The 19,220-nt window shown below is 41.4% G+C and overlaps 1 protein-coding gene across 2 annotated transcripts in view; it reads left to right on the top strand.

Moving 5' to 3' along the window:
* Positions 1–19,220, top strand: part of LOC140727495 (neural cell adhesion molecule 2-like) — a 1,581,686-nt gene that overhangs the window by 994,528 nt on the left and 567,938 nt on the right. The window lies entirely within an intron of this gene.

The raw sequence follows: 19,220 nt of genomic DNA, 5'->3' as shown, positions 1-19,220 counted from the left end.
AATTATTCCAAGAACAGCTGGGAAGTTCTCTCATGTGTTCTGCCCAGTATCTATTTCTCAGATTGAGAGTATGATCTCATTAGTATATAAGGGGATTTGTCTATGGGTGAAGTCTTAATGGTGCTTTGGATTTTGCAGGAAATGAGGCAGTTTCATGGGAAATTAAAGACATTTGCTTGTGTGCATGCCAGCAAGTTTAGGATTGGCAGAAGCCCTGAACTTGGCTGGCACCTGTCAGTGATGGTTTAGTAAATACCCACGGCTCCATCTGGATTTTATTCTGTGCATTTCTTTGCCACCGTGGAAACTAATTCAGATGATGTCAGGTGATATTTTTTTTGTCAGGAGACTGAACAATTGAACAATTTACCTCAGCATTTTTATTCCAATTATAATTCTTGGTTAAGATGTTACATGTTCTACCCTAAGCTTGCAAATAAAAAAGAAACATATTCAGCCTCACAGCCTCACAATGAAATCACTTACTTTCATATGTTTGTGCTGTATGAAAGGGGATGCAAGCACAAGTGCCTGCCTTGGTTTGAACACAAAACCATTTATCTTGTCTTTTACACCTGAGATAAATCATTTTGTTAGCCAGCCGTTTTTCAGTTTAAGGCATTGGAGTATTCTTTAATATAAAGTCCTCAAACTCATGTCCCCTGAGCTGTGGAACAATAGGAGAATGATCGATGGCATTCATTTTCGAGCAACGCTGCAGAAAGGGCTCATACTGGTAACCTGGATAACCCATTCTATTACTCGGCTTCAATATGATCTCTCCATCGCTGAGTGACATTGTAACACCACACTTAAATCAGGTGAGAGACAAGGAGAGTCATTTTAAATACAGCAAGTGGTTAGGATGTGAAGTGCTCCTCTTGAATGAGTCGATCCTTTTAGTTTACCTTCTGCTTGTTTGTACTTACCAGCAGGCCCTGTCTTCCTTGATCATCCAAAACGTGTGCTTGAGAAAGTAAACCACCTACTTGTCCAATGCAGTGCGTGCTTTCCCAGATGGTTCCAGGAGTATGATCCGGCCTCAGTGAAGAAGGAAGTCTTGAAATGGAGGAGGTCTTGGAAGCAGTGGTCTCCACGTGCACCCTTCAAGGAATCTTAGAACAATATGACAATACCGAACCTGCCTCTACCACAGTAGAAGTGGTAGAGGCAGGTTTGATATTGTCATTTAAAAAAGAATTGGATAGGTATATGGACAGGAAAGGAATGGAGGGTTATGGGCTGAGTGCGGGCCGGTGGGACTTGGTGAGAGTGAGCGTTCGCCATGGACTAGAAGGGCCAGATGGCTTGTTTCAGTGCTGTAATTGTTATATGGTTATATGGTTATATGTGGGATAATAACCATATAACAATTACAGCACCGAAACAGGCCATCTCGGCCCTTCTAGTCCGTGCCGAACGCTCACTCTCACCTAGTCCCACCGACCCGCACTCAGCCCATAACCCTACATTCCTTTCCTGTCCATATACCTATCCAATTATTTTTTAAATGACAATATCAAACCTGCCTCTACCACTTCTACTGGAAGCTCATTCCACACAGCTACCACTCTCTGAGTAAAGAAGTTCCCCCTCGTGTTACCCCTAAACTTTTGCCCCCTAACTCTCAACTCATGTCCTCTTGTTTGAATCTCCCCTACTCTCAATGGAAAAAGCCTATCCACGTCAACTCTATCTATCCCCCTCATAATTTTAAATACCTCTATCAAGTCCCCCCTCAACCTTCTATGCTCCAAAGAATAAAGACCTAACTTGTTCAACCTTTCTCTGTAACTTAGGTGCTGAAACCCAGGTAACATTCTAGTAAATCTCCTCTGTACTCTCTCTATTTTGTTGACATCTTTCCTATAATTCGGTGACCAGAACTGTACACAATACTCCAAATTTGGCCTCACCAATGCCTTGTGCAATTTTAACATTACATCCCAACTCCTATACTCAATGCTCTGATTTATAAAGGCCAGCATACCAAAAGCTTTCTTTACCACCCTATCCACATGAGATTCCACCTTCAGGGAACTATGCACCATCGTTCCTAGATCACTCTGTTCTACTGCATTCCTCAATGCCCTACCATTTACCATGTATATCCTATTTTGATTAGTCCTACCAAAATGTAGCACCTCACACTTATCAGCATTAAACTCCATCTGCCATCTTTCAGCCCACTCTTCTAACTGCCCTAAATCTCTCTGCAAGCTTTGAAAATCTACTTCAGTCCTCTGTTTCTGTGGCTATTCTCCGAAGCAGCTTCAAATCAGTTCCTTTCTCCTTTGCACTCCTGACACCAAGACCTCAGCAGTGGAGACGGTGGAAGGTGATGCCACGTCACAATAGCAGTGAAGGTAGATGAAGGCTTGTAGCAGTGAAGGGTCCCCAGTCGAATTGCTGGACCCTGACCGTGTATTGATCTGTCAAGGACCGCGTAATGACTACCAGTGTATCAGCCTCCCTCTATTAAGGAAAGCCATCTGCACAATCTCCATTAAGGGAATCCACCCTAACATCCCAGATTCACCAATAGACAACCCCTTAGGAGAACTTTGTGCTTGACTCGAGTGATTGCACTATTACTATGTATGAACTAGATTGGAATCTTTCCCTGCCTTTTTGCCTTTACAATGGAATAGTGATTAATTGCTAAATTGGGAAATTTTAATATGGGAAGTATCAAATCCCTTTAGTCTGTGGTGAAGTTGCTTTCACTGAGGTTGAATTACACTGAGAAAAGATTTATGACTCTCTGACCCTGGTATGAGTTAAGGTCCGCATAAAACGATTACCATTCCAGTGCTAAGACTGTCCGTGACATTCCAGCGAGGCATGACTTCCATTGTCTAACCAGCTCAGCTTTCCAAATGGTATCAGTGGTCTGAATCTGTGACCCACTGACCAGGCCACATGTTGATGAGGACTTACTTCTCAGATAAAATTCTGTCTGTTAAAGACTATTGAAATGTTATGTTTTCTATTGATCTATGACTAAGTTTCTCATGACATCCTTTCCTGTCCTGAGCAAAACAGGCTTCAGTTTTATCCCCTTTCCAACCTTGAATCTGCAATATCAGATTGATAGAATTCTTCAAGTTACAAAGCCATAATTTTTGAATTATATTCCAGGTGGTCAAACATAATTTCGATAATGGGATGGCACTTTATTTTTTTTTCAATAAGCTTCAAATGGAATAACAATGGATCCAATGAAAAATGTGTTCACAAATGTATATATTCAGGGCAGAGAGAAATAAAGAAAACTGAAGTGTCCCAGCCTTCACTCACATGCAGACTCAAAATAACAGATTTGATTGATCTGAGGTGCTTATCCTGAGGGCTTTATTGACGGAGTATGTTTTAATTATTTGGTGTCTATTTTAATGCAATATTGTGAATGTGATAGCTCACCAAACTTCTGTTTCTCTCTCATTTTCTTTGTCTCTTTCTGTCAGTCTATCTCAGTCTTTATCTCTGTCATCCCTATCTCCATCTCTTTCTCTATCTATACCTACATTTTCCCTCCATCTCTACCTCTTTTCTTTTCTCTCTATCTCTCTCTCTCTCCCTCTCTGTCCCTCTATATTGCCCTTTCTATTTTGTCTCTCTACATATCCATCTCTACTTGTCTCTCTTTCACTTCTGGCTTACTACCTCTTTCTAACTCTCTCTGTCAGACACACTCTCTCTCCCCTCCCCCCCCCCCCCTCTCTCTCTCTCTCTCTCTCTCTCTCTCTCTCTCTCTCTCTCTCTATGACACTTTTGCAAAGACATGGAATTTTAACTTTATTTTTCTTTCTCTTTCCTTCCTGGATCACTTCCCTTTCCTGCCCTTCCCTGCAAATGGAATCCTTTCAACTGGAAATGGACAATGTGGCTGCGCTTTGTTCCCTGGGACCCTTTCTCCTGTGCATCAACAATTGCTGTGACGTGCCCACTCTAACAGGTAAGACACATCCACTTTAACTTCAACTTGAAGACTTAATGCATCAATGTAGTTATTATTTCTTCTTTGCTCTGGGGGATGGGTTTTGCCAAACGCCTTGCAGATGTTCTTTTAAAGTAGTCTTTGTGCAACACAATAAATTGCTGCCTCTTTCTGACAGAATATCACTTTCTATTCAACTATAGAATCATAGTGAAAAAGCATTTGTTGCTTTGTGCTTGTGATGGCATCTTAAAAGGGCTGGCTAGTTAGTCATTATCCTTGATTCTTGGTCAAGATATCTATATCACAATTCACGTTTGAAAGCCGATTCTAATGAATGGTAGAAAGAGAAGTTAATTGATAACATTCCAAAGAGACTTTTCATTCCTCATTTTTCTGGGCCAAGCTGTCCTTTGCTTTGCAAGGAGATGACTGGATTGTGAAATGATTACTGTGTTTGTACCAACAGTTTCTGTGCAATGAGTGCTTCACTCCCTTTATGCACTGTGTCATCTGATGTGGGCAATCATGGTCTCCTTGACCATGAGTGCGCTTGGCAATTTTTTTTTTACAGAAGCGATTTTACATTCCATCTGAACAATGTCTTTAGAAGACAGGTGACCCCAGCCATGATCAACACTCTTGTCTGCCTGACGTCAGTGATAGCATAACCAGGACTTGTGATAGGCACCAGCTGGCTCATACAACCATCCACCACCTGCTCCCATGGCTTCATGTGACCCTGATTAGGGGCTAAGCAGGTGCTATACCTTGCAAGCTAGATTTGCAGGCTAGTGGAGGAAAGGAGTGCCTTACACCTCCTTTGGAAGCGACGTACCTCCACCCTGCCGCCCAAACTAAAGTAGTGAATGATAATGAGGACAGATGCCCACACATCTGATGCCCCCCCCCCCACTCCACATTTGGAATCACCAACAAACCTGCTATAGTTGCTAACTGCCTGATCCAATGGATTGGATACACTTCTCTCTAGCTGACACATCAAGTGAAGTCCTATTTGTTTAAATGGGGAGACACTGAACTTCCATTAAAAAGAAAGTGATCTTTTCACTTTTTGCTCTATATTAAAAACCAATTTAATTATTATTTTTTTCAAATTAAAAAAGACACTCATTTATGATTTGATCTTTGGAAACATTTCAAGAGGGTTGTGAAGATCTGTGGGAGAAGAAGCTATCTTAAGGTAGTTTGGTAGGTTAGCCGCAGGACCTCACGTTTTGTTCTGGAAGCCTCATGTCAGCTCTCATGGGGATAGTTATGCCTCCTTGACATTGAGAAGAGCTTGGTAAAATATTGGTTAGGCTGCTGTTGGAGTATCATGCACAATTCTGATTGCCACACAAGTGGATGAGCTTGGTAAAAATAGAGAATGCGTACAAGTGATTCATCAGGACGTTGTCCGGAATGGATGATTCAAGTCCAAGTTGAGTTTACTGTGATACGCACAAGTGCATGCATGCCCAAGTGCAGTGAAAACTTGGCTTGCAGCAGCATCACAGGCACATTGCGTCAGATAAGCAGTACAATCGGCCCTCCTTATCCGCGGATTCCGCAAGCGCGAACTCGACCAACTGCAAATCGCGAAAACCCAGAAGTGCTCTTCCAGCACTTGTTGTTCGAGCATGTACAGACTTTTTTTTCTTGTCATTATTCCCTAAACAATGCAGTATAACAACCATTTTACATAGCATTTACATTGTATTAGGTATTATAAGTAATCTAGAGATGATTTAAAGTATACGGGAGGATTTGCGTGGGTTATCGTGCATCGGGATCGAAAAACATCCGAAGTTCTCTTACTAAGTAAGTCGGAACAGGTACATCCGGTATTATTTAATGTCAGTTAGTCAAACGTTTGTCTTAGTATATATTTTACCTTCCTATGCATATAAAACACTTAAGAACGTATGTTTCAGCGCCGGGCTCAGGAACAGAAGTTCTCGGTACTCGGGACAGATCGCTCCCGAGTGCGCTTTCCACCGTGCCGGGTTGATGTGGAGGATCAAAAACCCAAAACCCAATAATTAAACCATTGCGTTGTAGCTTTCATCAGGGCAGAGCCTTTCTCACTTTATCCCTTAAAATTGTTCCAGTCGTTGACTGACAATGCTTTTCCAATGACCGATGGCGTTTCACCTCTTTCAGATCGCTTTATTATTTCCACTTTATTTTCAATCGTTATCGTGATTATTTTCACAAACAGAAACACTGCACATTCAGAGCTCTGGCGCCAGGTCCTAATGTCCACCGCACTGAGACAGGTTAAATAAGATCTGGGGTTCTGCTGGGTCCTAAGGTCCACCGGATAGAAACAGGTTGAATAAGGGACTTGAGCATCCGCGAATTTTGGTATCTGCGAAGGGTCCCGGAACCAATCCCCTGCGGATAAGGAGAGCTGACTGTATTCACAAGAAAACAATATATACAGTATAGTGCAAAAGCCTTTGCCGCCCTGGCTATATATATGTGCTCAAAACTTTTGCACAACACGCTAAATCTAAACTATCCAGAATTTTTCCAAGAAAACTTAGAAACAGAAAAATTAGAACAGAAAAAAAATAGAGTGCAAAGTGATCAAAGTGTTTGTAATGTTAGGATTGCTTAGGATTGCATTGGTTGATTCAAGAATTGAATGCCAGAAGGGAAGTAGCCTGGGCTTCAGGCTTCTGTACCTCCTGCCCAGTGGTAATTGTGAGAGGGTGATATGGTCCAGATGTTGGTAATCTTTGATGTAGAATCTCCTAGAGATTCTGCTGATGGTTGGAAAAGAGGGAGGTTGTTGCTTCAAGGAGAAATTGGATAGACGGGGGTTTATTCACACTGGAATGCAGGAGTCCTTTGTGAATATTAATACATTTATGAAGTACATTAATGTGACAGATGGCCAGAATCTTTTTCACAGGGTGAGAGAATCTAGAGCAAGATGGCACAATGTTAAGATGAGAGAGGATAAAGTTAAAAGAATACAAGAGACCATTTTTCCAACAAGGCTGGTGGTTCTCTTCAATGAGTAGGAGATAGTAGAAACAGATGCAATTATAATGTTTAAATGGCATTTGGACCATTTGGATTAGTACAGAGGGATAGGGACAGAGCAGAGAGATGGAATTAGCATAAATAACCATTACAGTTGGCTTGAATGAGGCGCAAAAAAAGAAAGAAAGAAGTAGTGTTCATGGGTTTATGGACCATTCAGATATCTGATAGAGGAGGGGGAAAAGCTGTTCCTGAATTGTTGAGTGTGGGTCTTCAGGATCCTGTCCCTCATCCCTGATGATAGTAATGAGAAGTAGACATGTCCAGGATGGCGAGGGTCTTTTGTGCTGGAGAATCTTCTCCATGGGCGTGTGTATCTCAGATCTGATTCCAAGTCTGAAGTGTTGTAGCAGAGAATTCCTTTCATCATTTTTCCAAATCCCACCTTGGACTTCTGTCCCTTCCTACCAGGTTGACATCTTTTAGTCTTTTAACCTTCAAATTCCAATTTCTTGATCATCTTCAAATTCCAATATGCCTTCAGGTGCATAGCTCTGTTGCACTCAGAACTGTCCCAGCTTGAAGAGGAGGTGGGCTCCATTAAGCTCATTCTTTTGATGGAACTTTTTGGTCTTCTGCATTGAAGTGGTTGAGTTAAGTGTTTGGGATTCTCTTTTAACCAAAAAGATGCAATAATTTTTAATCACTGTTTGCAAAAACTCTTTGGAATGTTCTCAGAAATCTAATAACAGTTTGAAAGCAATTATTTAATTTTAGATAAGTGCTTTGAAAGATACCATCTCTTTCTTTTTCCTCTGAACAGGATATGATTGGTGCATCTGTGTGCTTATTTTCCAAACCCTGTCCTTAATCTTAATGAACTAAGAATTCAAAGAAGATAAAAGCTAAGATTTGTTTAGATATTTTCCTTTTCTTTCACAGTGTCAGTGGAAAGGAAGCTTTCTTCGCTCATGATGACATGTAGTGCACCCTTCTGTATCAGCCAGCCAATTAACGCCCTCACAATTGTGTCCAATTAAAATTAAAAGTTTGCATGGTAGATATAATCTAGTGTAATATTATTATTGCAACAAATCCAGCAAAATATAATAGCACCTAATTAATGGGTTATATTAGCTTCTTTTATTATTATAGCTCAATATCTTTTTGCCGCAGTGTTGGCCCATCAGTGCCAATCCTCTGATTCTATCTAAATGTTCCTCCCAGTCATCTGCTCTTCATTACATTTTTTATAATACCTTGATGATCTCCCAAAGCTCTTTACATCCTATGAAGTTCTTTGGAAACAAGGCGTAATCCTGGAAACTATAAACTGGAGAGTTTCACATCAGAGATAGAGAATTCTTAGGGATAGGATTTATAAGCATTTGGATATTAGGCAATTGGGCCTAATTAGGCAAAGTCAGCATGACTTTGTGTGGGGCAAGTTGTATCTTACTAACTTCATTGAGTTTTTTGACAAAGTTACAAGGGTAATTGACGAAAGTAGAGCAGTGGATGCTGTCTACATGGACTTTTGTAAGGCATTTGACATGGTCCCTCGTGGGAGGCTCATCCAGAAGATTACGATGCATTGGATCCATGGTGAATTGGCCATTTGGATTCAGAACTAGCTTGTCTTTTGAAGACAGAAGGTAGTGGCTGAAGACTCTTATTCTAGTTGGAGGTCCAGGATTAGTGGTGTTCCGTAGGGACACTCTGGGACCTCTGTTGTTTGTGATGTGTATAAATAACCTGGATGAAAATGTCAATAGTAAGTTTGCATATAATACAAAGATTGGTGGTGTTCTGGATAGCATAGAAGACTGGTGAAAAATACAGTGGGATATAGATCTGCTGCAGATAAGGGAGGAGAAATGGCAGACTGTGTTTAACTTGGATTAATGTGAAGTCCTATACCTAGGTAGGTCAAATGTAAAGAGACAGTACACTGTTAAAGGGCAAGACCCTTAACATTGTTGATGAGCTGTGGGAACTTGGTGTCCAAGTTCTAGCTCCCTGAAAGTGGCTACACAATTTACTAGGGTGATTACAATGGCATATGGCATTTGTGCCTTTAGTTTTATAAAACTCCTGTTAGGTTGCATCTAGAGTATTGCATACAGTTCTGGTCACCCCATTATAGGACAGATGTTGAGGCTTTCGAAAGAGTGCAGAAGAGGATGCTGCCAAGATGAGAAGGTATGTGCTAAAACAAACTTGTTTTTTTTCTCTAGAGAGGTGGTTGCTGAGGGAAGATATAATAGAGGTTTATATGATTATGTGTGGCATAGATGCAGTAGACAGTATCCTTTTCCCAGGGTTGAAACCTCTGACATCAAAGGGCATGCATTTAAGGTGAGAAGGAGTAAGTGATGAGAGGGGCAGGTTTTTTACACACAGTCTGTTGTGGTGATGGAGGAAGATACATTATAAACTTCTAAGGGTTGTTGAGATAGGCTCATGAATGTGAGGAAATTGGAAGGTTTAGACATTATGTAAGCAGAAGAGATTAATTTAGTTGGCCATTTGATCACTAATTTAATTGGTTTGGGACAGCATTGTAGGCGGAAGGGCCTGTTCCTGCGCTGTACTGGTCTATGTGATCACCATAGTGATGGAGGAAACACGGTAACCAATTTGCAGGATTGATGAAGGGTCTCAGCCCAAAACATCGACTGTTTACTCTTTTCCATAGATGCCAAGTGACCTGCCGAGTTCCTCCAGCATTTTGTGTGTGATGTTTATGAATTATTTTGGTATTCTCACATAAATTTAAATTGATTATATATTTTTAACAAAATGGCTTTATTTCTATCTGTCAAATGTTGTAACGTTACAGTGAAGATGATAATGAAATATATTATTATGCCTTGTAAGTGTTATCCAGCCACTATGTATGACATCATAGCGGAGAAAGAAACTTGCCCCATTCTTCTTTCTTCTTCCCCCCACCTCAACAGTGAGTGATCTTTTTAAACAAATTAAACTGCTGTTGAAAAAAAATTGCTTTCTCTGTGACGGGCAAAAGTGAATTGCTTTCAAACCAGATATCATGGAAGAGGATGTATTTTGTGGGAGGGAAGGGTTAGACTGATCTGAGAGTAGATAAAATGTTGGCACAAAACCATGGGCCGGAGGGCCTATATTGTGTTGTTATGTTCTATGTTCTCTGTTCAAAAGTGCAATAAAAATCTTACTTGAAGCAGCATCATGTAGCGTCATATAAGCAAGTCACAATAAAAACATAAAGAAAACAGCATTTGGTGTTGCTTCCACATTGTCCCAGCAACCTGGTCTCCAGGTTATGAGGAGATTTTCCTGCTATTGGAAGGGTTTTCCTCCATATCCTTATTTTCTTATGCCTCCCAGAAGTACGCTGGTTTGTGAATTGATTGCTATAAATTGCCCTTACTGTCAGTAAGTGGCAAAAACATCAATTGGAAATTGATGAGACTTCCCACAGATTGATGGGCTGAATGTCCTCTGCTATACTCATCATCATTGTGTGCCGTGTTGTATGCGATCATGGTCTTTCATCTGCCTTTAAGACCATGATTGTTCTTGACAAATTTTTCTACAGAAATGGTTTGCCATTGCCTTTTTCTGGGATGTGTCTTTACAAGCCAGGTTACCCCAGCCATTATCAATTCTCTTCAGAGCTTGTCTGCCTGGTGTCAGTGGTAGCAAAGCCTGGGCTTATGATATGTACCAGCTGCTCATACAACCATCCACCACCTGCTCCCATGGCTTTGCGTGACACTGATTGAGGGGGCTAAGCAGGTGCTGCATCTTGCCCAAGGGTGACCTGGAGGCTAGTGAAGGGAACGAGTGGCTTAGGCCTCCTTCGGTAGAGATGTATCTCCATCCTGCCACCCACAAGAGTGTTATACTATGTAAAAGAAAATAAAAGTGAATGGATGAGCGATAGCACGGTTGCAAGAAGCATATTCAAACAAAATGTGCACTTACATTTCAGTCCCGATGAAGGGTCTCGGCCAGAAACAGCGACTGTTTATTCATGGAAAGATCTCGTGCAGTACACATGAAATGCAGGACCTGCTGAGTTCCTCCTGCATTTCATGTGTACTGCACGAGATCTTTCCATGTTGTCTTTTTTTGTTTTGCTGACACATCTCTCACCCTTCTCCTTGTTGTTCGGCACCTAGATCAGAGAGAGAGAGAGAGATGCTCCATCCTGTTCCACCAGTGTAAGTTTGGAAGGTCATAGATCAAGGTGGTTTTGCCTCACTGAATTCCCTTCTTCCTGACATCGACCCTGCTTAGATGCTCACAGGATGACAGCTGGTTGACTGGGTTACTTGCTTCGTCCTTGTCGCTATCTGGCTCTGGCTATATCTCCCTTTTTGGACGCGTTCTAAGGGTTATTTGATGTGCCAAGAAAATAAACTGATGAATTTTTTTTTGCTCTCTTCTGGCAAAAAAGGGCGATGAAAATATGTGAAATAAATCATAACAAGGTCTTATCAGTCAAGGCAGCTGGGAGGAAATTTGCATTAGATCTAAGACATTTGGCTGTAGTCAACTTGAGCAATTATCATTGCAGCCATTTTAGTAAGGTAAGGCTGCACTCTGGACATAAGCTCTTCTGCTCCCTCCATTTCAACACATTTTATCTGCGCTTTGCAATATTTGATTGACATGTAGTAGAATTTCAAAGCCAGGCATTATTTATTGGATAATGTGGATGCAGGCCAGGAATGGAGAAGCCTAAGGAAAGTGGCAGATACGGCTCAATCTGTCACAGGTAAAGCCCTCCCCACCACTGAGCACGTTTACAATGAGCGCTGCCACCATAATGAGGCAGCATTCTTCATCAGAGACCCCCTTCATCCCGGCCGTCCCTTCTTCTCGCTGCCACTATTAGGCAGCAGGTGCCACATCACCAGCTTTAGGAGCAGTTATTACCCAACAACCAACAGAGGCCCGAACTGGTGCGGAAAACTTCACTCACCACTGCTCTAAACTAATCGTGTGATCTATAGACTGACTCTGAAAGTCTCCTTACAGCTCATGTTCCTAGTGCGCTTTCTACTTTTGCACATTGGCTGTTTGTCAGACTTTGACAAGTTATAGCTTTTTTTCTGTAAACTTTTTATTTCCTGTAAATGCCTGTAGGAAAATAAATCTGTAGGTAGAATATGGTCACTTTGATAATAAATTTACTTCCAACTTTCGACAGTAACAATCGACGTCAGATTAGTGGCAGAAGATTGAAGTAATATACGACTGCCAGACACCAAAATAATGAGGATGATGGAAAAAGTGCTCAAATTATAGACTAAGAGGTCTTTTTTTCTTCCTCTTCCTACTTAGCTGTAGAGCCTAGTACAATTACAATGTTTTAGCAACACTTGGATAGGTTTATGAATAGAAAAGATTTAGGGGATGCAGGCCAAATGCAGGCAACTGGGACCAGCTCAGATAGGCATCCTGATTGGCATGGAAACACAAGATACTACAGATGCTGGAGTTTAGATTTGTTGTGGGGGTGGGGGAGGAATAGTTGACATTTTAAGTCCTGATTGAAGGTTTTAGACCCAAAATGGCAACAGCTTTCTCCCTGCACCCCTACAGATGCGGCTTGATCCAGAGAATACCTTCAACAAATTGTTGGCCGGAAAGGGCAATATGGGCCAAGGGGTCTGTTTCCATTGCTGTACAGCTCAAAGACTCTATGACACTAATTCTTATCATTGGCATAATGTTTATAAACTGAATTTGAGGTTTCTAAACCTTTCACAAAAACCATTTAGAAAACACTGAAGAAAATACCAACTATGTTGCTTCCAAAGTACAACCAATTGGAGAATTGAACCAATGTCATGCCAGCATTCCCAGTACCGACATTCGAGTTACACTCAGTTACCTTGGGCTACGTGACGTTCGATGTTCAAAGTACATTTATTATCAAAGCATTTATACACTATACAACCTTGAGATTCGTCTTCTTATGGGCAGCCACTAAACAAGAAACCCAAAAGAACCCATTTAAAAGAAGAGGCCTGACAAGAACCCGATGTGCAGAGAGAAGAAAAACAAATTGTGCAAACAATAAAAGCAAGTAGCATTTAGAATGAAAGTGACTCCTCAAACACAAAGCCCAGAGCAGCCGGAGCAGGTTCACCGCCTCAGCCTCAGTGCAGTGAAGAGCAGAGGAGACACTGTGGAGCAGCAAGCTGAACTAGCCCAACCCTCGCCTCTGGTCCCAACACCCTGCCTTTTCAATCCATCTCACCCGGCATTTAAATTGTCCCAACATCGGTCCCTTCCTCGCTGTAGGCCCCAGGCCCTTTTGCATCAATAGGGTCTGGGTCTGGACCACCGCCATGTTACGGCCAGTATCTGACCTTTCCAAACTGACCCGCTGCTTAATTCGACTAAATCTCCCTCCTGGTAGAGGTGGATGGCCACCGAATCTTCCTTTCCTCCATTCCTCCAATTCGGCTCCTCTCCGCTTACACTGACTTTGTCTTGAACATGCCTTCACCTCCATCTGACTTCATCATGAATATGCCTCGACCTCGGCCTGACTTCGCCTCGCACCCATACACTTCAATTCTTCATTCAGCCTCATCCTTGTTAACCTCTTCATTGTTTGCACTGATTGTTTACTGTAATTTTTTTTTATAGAAAAAGTGTTATCAATAAAGTTTTTAGTTGTATTTCTTGTTTCTTTAACCACCAGCAAGCAGTCCCTCACCTTCAGCAGTGCCATCTTAAACCTTGATGTGTATGCCTGACACTAGCCTCCTGAAATACATAATAAGATGCAAGCTTTGCCATTGGAAGAGGCTACCCGAACGACACAGGAAAGGATTTAAGAATGAGCTGACTTTCGGTCATCTTTGCCCCAGGACCACTCAAAATGGAGAAGGACATTTGGGATGAATATTACATCCACATATTGAGAAGACATGGAATCCAGCTTAAGCAAACAGGAGCAGACCACCCCACAATCTACCTAGCTCCCTACTACCACCGACTCCATCTGTGGTTCCTATGTGGGTCTTATCATCTGCCACAGAACCCACAAATCCACTGTGAAAATAGTCATTCTCAGAATTAGAATTGGCTTTATTATCCCTGATTGTCCTTGATATTTGATCCCAAGGGGCTACCTATGCTGAAGAAGATATGTTCAGAGAGGATTTGCTTCCAACACACGCCAGCAGATGTGTACCGAAGCCAGATTTTATGGTTTATTATTTGGCCAAGGTTTCTGCACTCACCAACAAAGACACTGTTGCTGGTGGAGATTTACATCTATGCATTCGGTGGCCATGTCCCAGTGTAACCCTGTTCAAAACCACCAGTGTCTTCTAAGATGGTGAAACCCAAGGGGCCTTATGCTGAATGTTCCTTGAGACAGAACACCATCGAAGATCAGACAGAAAGGAGTTCAGTCTCACTAACAAAGGTAACACAAATCTGATCCAGTAATAATAGCTTGACAGCAAATGAGACCAGTCACTGACAGGTAATCACACCCCCTAAACATCTACTGAGAGAGATCAGTCGCTCGAACAATACACTGACAGAAATCAGTTCCACTAACAATAGACTGCAGAGATCAGGCACAGTAACCATAAGTGACAGGAATCTCACCCACTAACAGACTGACAAGGATCGGACGCACTAATAACAGACTCATGAGAATTGACTCAGTAATGAGAGAGCGACAAGAGATCAGACCGCAAACAACAGACAGGGATCAGGCACACTAACCTTAGACTCACAGGAATCAGACCACTAATGAGAGAATGATTGAGATCAGACAGGGTGCAATCCCACCCACAATAGATCAACAGAGATTGGTCGCATCAACAATAGGCTGACAGTAGTACGTATACAGTACTGTGCAAATGTCTTCTCTCTCTCTTTTAATCTTTTTATTAGTATTAAAAATATTATGAACAAAATACAATTAAAATATTAATAATGGATTACAAACATATAAACTCCCATTACACACGAAGGAATACATAAACAATGAATACAGTATAAGTAAGCTTTCCCAAACATAAACCATATAGTGTATATATGAACAAGGTAAGTCTAGATATTCCATAATATATAATATAAAGAAAGAGAAAAAAATATACAAATCTATATATGAAAGTTAACTAATCTACTAATCTAATATCTAAGAAAAAAAACAAAAAAGGAAGAAAAAACTAAAAAAACTAAAAAAAAAAGGGCTGTTCATAATATCTCACAAGCATACATAAACATCAACGTCGTCAACTCCGATCCTCTCAACATACATACGATTAAAGCTGAAAATGCAAATGTCTTATGCACCCATATATAGCTAGGATGCCTAAGGCTTTTGTATTGTGGAGTGGAAAGTGAGTTTGTAAATCAGGCAGGAACAGATGATGTTGGAAATGGTGAGGGTGGAGCGCCACAGGAGGGGTGTGGAACAGGTGGCAGAGAAGGAGTGTCAGGTACATGATGTGGCGCAGGTGCAAACACACCCAGCCCTGAGAAAGATACCAGCCAGTCATTTGATTCCAAACAATTGGTTTATTGATCATTAGAGAATGACAGAATGCCTCTCTAGAATCCCTCTCCCTTCCCCCTTTTCCCATCTATGATTCCCCTCTCCCTGCACCCTTCCCACTCTCAGTCCCAATAGAGACCCATATCAGAATCAGGTTTATCATCACTCACACGTGCCATTAAATTAGATTTTTTTGTGGCAGTAATACAATGTAATACAAAAATTACTACATGACTGTGAAAAAGTCCTAGGCACCCTCGGGTGGGAGTGTGTGTGTGTGTATATATATATTTGCACGATTCTGTATGTCACCATTCATTTTCTGTGAAAGCATAGAGGAAAGTGAATTGCAGGGTGGTATATGGTAACCTATATGTCCTTTGATAATAAATTTTCTTGGAACTATGAACTTTAAACTTTGACATTGAGCAGGTCCAACAATAATGGACTGACAAAGATCAGCTCCACCAACAATAGACTGATGATAACCAGATTTGCTAGTCATGCAGGGTAAAGATCGAGTCAGTGAAAGTGGACCAGATAGAATCAGGCATAGTATACTGAATTATAATTACAGCTATCTTGGAATCGTAAAGAAGATGTACAAATACACCTTTTTTTGGACGCAGAGTGACCGCTGTCTAAGCACGTTGCCATCTTGCCAGAATCTTACATGATTAAAATCTATTGAATATTAAAAAGCCTAGGAACAGTGGATGTTTCCTAAGGTGGCACAGCCTCAGAATAGAGTGACGTTCAATTAGAACAGAAGGATATCCAATTAGAACAGAGATGAGGAGTAATTTCTTTAGCCAGAGGTTGGTGAGCCTACAGACAACGGTGAAAGCCAAGCCATTGGATTTACTTAAGGTGGAGTTTGCTAGGATCTTGATTAGTCAAAGTTCTTTTGGAGAAGGCAGGAGAATGGCATTGAGAGGAATAATGGAATGGGGAGCAGACTCAATGGGCCAAATGACCCAATTCTGCTCCTAATCTTAAAGTCTTATGATAGATTGAGCAAGGTAGAACTTTTCTTTTTAGTAGAGAAGAAGAGGCAACTTGATGAAGTTGTACAAGATGATAAGAGGCATAGATTGAGCACCTTTCAGAAAGTTTTTCCTAGGCCAGAAATGGCTTATACACAGGCCATAGTTTTAAGGTGAATGAAGGCAAGTATAGGGGGATGTCAGAGGTAAGCTTTTACACAGAGAGTGGTGGATGTGTGGAACACTTTGCCAGGGCTGTTGATAGAGGCAGATACATTAGCGAAATTTAGTAAACTCCTAGATAGTCACATGGGTGATAGAGAAAAGGGGAGCTACTGTATGTATGAGGGAAAAATTACATTTATCTTGGAGGAGGTGCAAAGGTCAGTACAATAGTGTGGGCTGAAGGGCCTGCATTGTGCTGTAGTGCTCTGTGTTTAATTATGTGTTCCTTGCTACATTCTATGTTCTATGTTCAGTGAAGAATTCTTTTTTTCAGTAAGTTTATTGCTGGGTTTCAAAGAGAATATATTCTTAATCTCAATCACCTCTCGCTCGCTAACTGTCTTTAAGTCACAGTTTGTTCAGCATTTTACGCCTATCTGAAGCCTATTCTACTCTGTTATGTGATGGATGAGTACTCAGCAATTTCGAACAGCATTAGATAAGAATAGTAAAGGTAAAGGCTTGGGAATACAGATCCATAATTCCTTGAAAGTATCCTCACAGGTACATGGGATCATAAAGAGAGCTTTTAAAATGATGGCCTTCGTAAATCAAGGCACTGAGTACAGGTATTGAGATGTTATGCTCACCATAAAAAGACATTGATGAGACTTAATTTGGAGTATTGTGCGCAGTTCTGGTCACCTACCTACAGGAAAGATATCAATAAGATTGACAGAGTGCAGAGAAAATTTACAGGATGTTGCTGGCACTTGAGGTTCTGAGTTACAGAGTTACAGGTTAGGACTTTATTCCCAAGAGCATAGGAGAATGAGGGGAGATTTGATGGAGGTATACAAAATTATGATGGGTATGGATAGGGTGAAGGCAATCAGGCTTTTATCCCTCAGGTTGAGTGAGAACTGGAAACCATAGGGTTTGGACTGAAAGGTGAAATATCAAAGGAGAAACTGAGGGAAAACTTTTTCACGAAGAGGGTGGTGCAAGTGTGAAACGAGCTTCCAGCAGGAGTGTTAGGTGTAGGTTCAGTTGTAACATTTAAGAGAAATTTAGATAAGTATTTGGATAATAGAGGTTGGAGAGAAATTTGGTCTGAATGCAGGTAGATGGGTCTAGGCAGAAAATTGGACCAGCATAGACTGGATGGGATGAAAGCCAGTTTCTATGCGGGTAGTACCCTATAGCTATAAAATGGATGAGGTACTTCCTGCCATTATCGAGAAGGATATAATTATACCACTGGGTCTACAGCAGTCAGTGAGAAAACAAGCATTCAAGTTGAGTCCACTTGATCTCAACCTCAGCTAGATACAACAGCTAGCCTATTATAGATGTGAAGGAACCACCAAACAATCCTGTGAGGACAATCGAGTCTTCGTTCCAAGGGTAATCTCAAATGAATCACACTGTGCAAAATGGCACTGAATAAGAACATTACCAGCTATTCAGTACTGGGCTTCTGGTGGGGTGTTATGGACCATTATAGGATTGTTCTTGAGATTTTTTTAAAGATTGGATTAGCTTTATTTGTCACATGTACATTAAAACAAGGAAAGGTACAATGAAGTATGTCGATTGTATTGAGGATACGCTAAGGTCAGCCCACTCGTGTCACCATGCTTCCAGTGCCAATATAACATGTCTGCAACTTGCTAACACTAATCGTGTACCTTCGGAATGTGGAAGGAACCAGAGCACCTGGAGGAAATCTGTACCTTCCTACCTCAGCCCATCCATCAGGCTGAGCTGGGAACCAGGGGATCAACCGCGGAGTGCTGAGGAATGCAGAAGACGATACCAGTGGCAGCATATGGTGCATTAATCTGACAAAATTACAAGACAGCAAAATGGTGAGGTAGTGTTCAAGGGTTCATGGACTGCTTATAAATCTGACGGGGAAGAAGCTGTTTCAAAAGCATGTACTGGGCGCCTTTAGGTTCTTTTACCTCCTCACTGATGGCAGTAATGAAAGAGGGCTTTTCCTGGATGGTGAAGGTCTTTCATGATGGATGCTGCCTTCTTGAGGCATCACCTTTTGAAGATGTCCTCAGTAGCGGGGAGAGTGGTGACCAGAATGGAACTGGTTGAGTCTACAACCCTCTGGAGCCTTTTTCGATCCTATGCATTGGAGCCTCCATAGTAGACGATGATGCAACCAGACTAAATGCTCTCCACTGTACATCTGTAGAAACTGGCTTGAGTCTTTGGTGACATACCAAATGTCCTCAAGCTCCTAATGAAATATAGCCCCGGTATGCCTTCATAATTATCGATATGCATAAATATTAGAAACATTAAGAAACCCATAGGCACATGGATGTAAGGAAAATGGAGGGCTATGAGCTCTGTAGGAGGAAGGGGTTAGATTGATTGTGGAGTTGGTCTAAATAGGTGGACCAAAGAGCCTATACTGTGCTCCATTTTCTATGTTCAATACCATCAGCATTCCAGAGTGAAAGTTAGAAATTTGCCTTGTGAATTTCTTCAGCTCTCTCCCTCCCTCTATTATTTATTTATTTATCGAGATACATTATGAAATAGGCCCTTGTGGCCCTTCTGGCCCTTCGATCTGCACCACCCAGCA

The sequence above is a fragment of the Hemitrygon akajei genome, chromosome 5, assembly GCF_048418815.1.
Source record: "Hemitrygon akajei chromosome 5, sHemAka1.3, whole genome shotgun sequence".
In the NCBI taxonomy this organism is placed as follows: Eukaryota; Metazoa; Chordata; class Chondrichthyes; order Myliobatiformes; family Dasyatidae; genus Hemitrygon; species Hemitrygon akajei.
The sequence above is the reverse complement of the archived record's forward strand: the minus strand, read 5'-3'. Positions and strand labels throughout refer to the sequence as shown.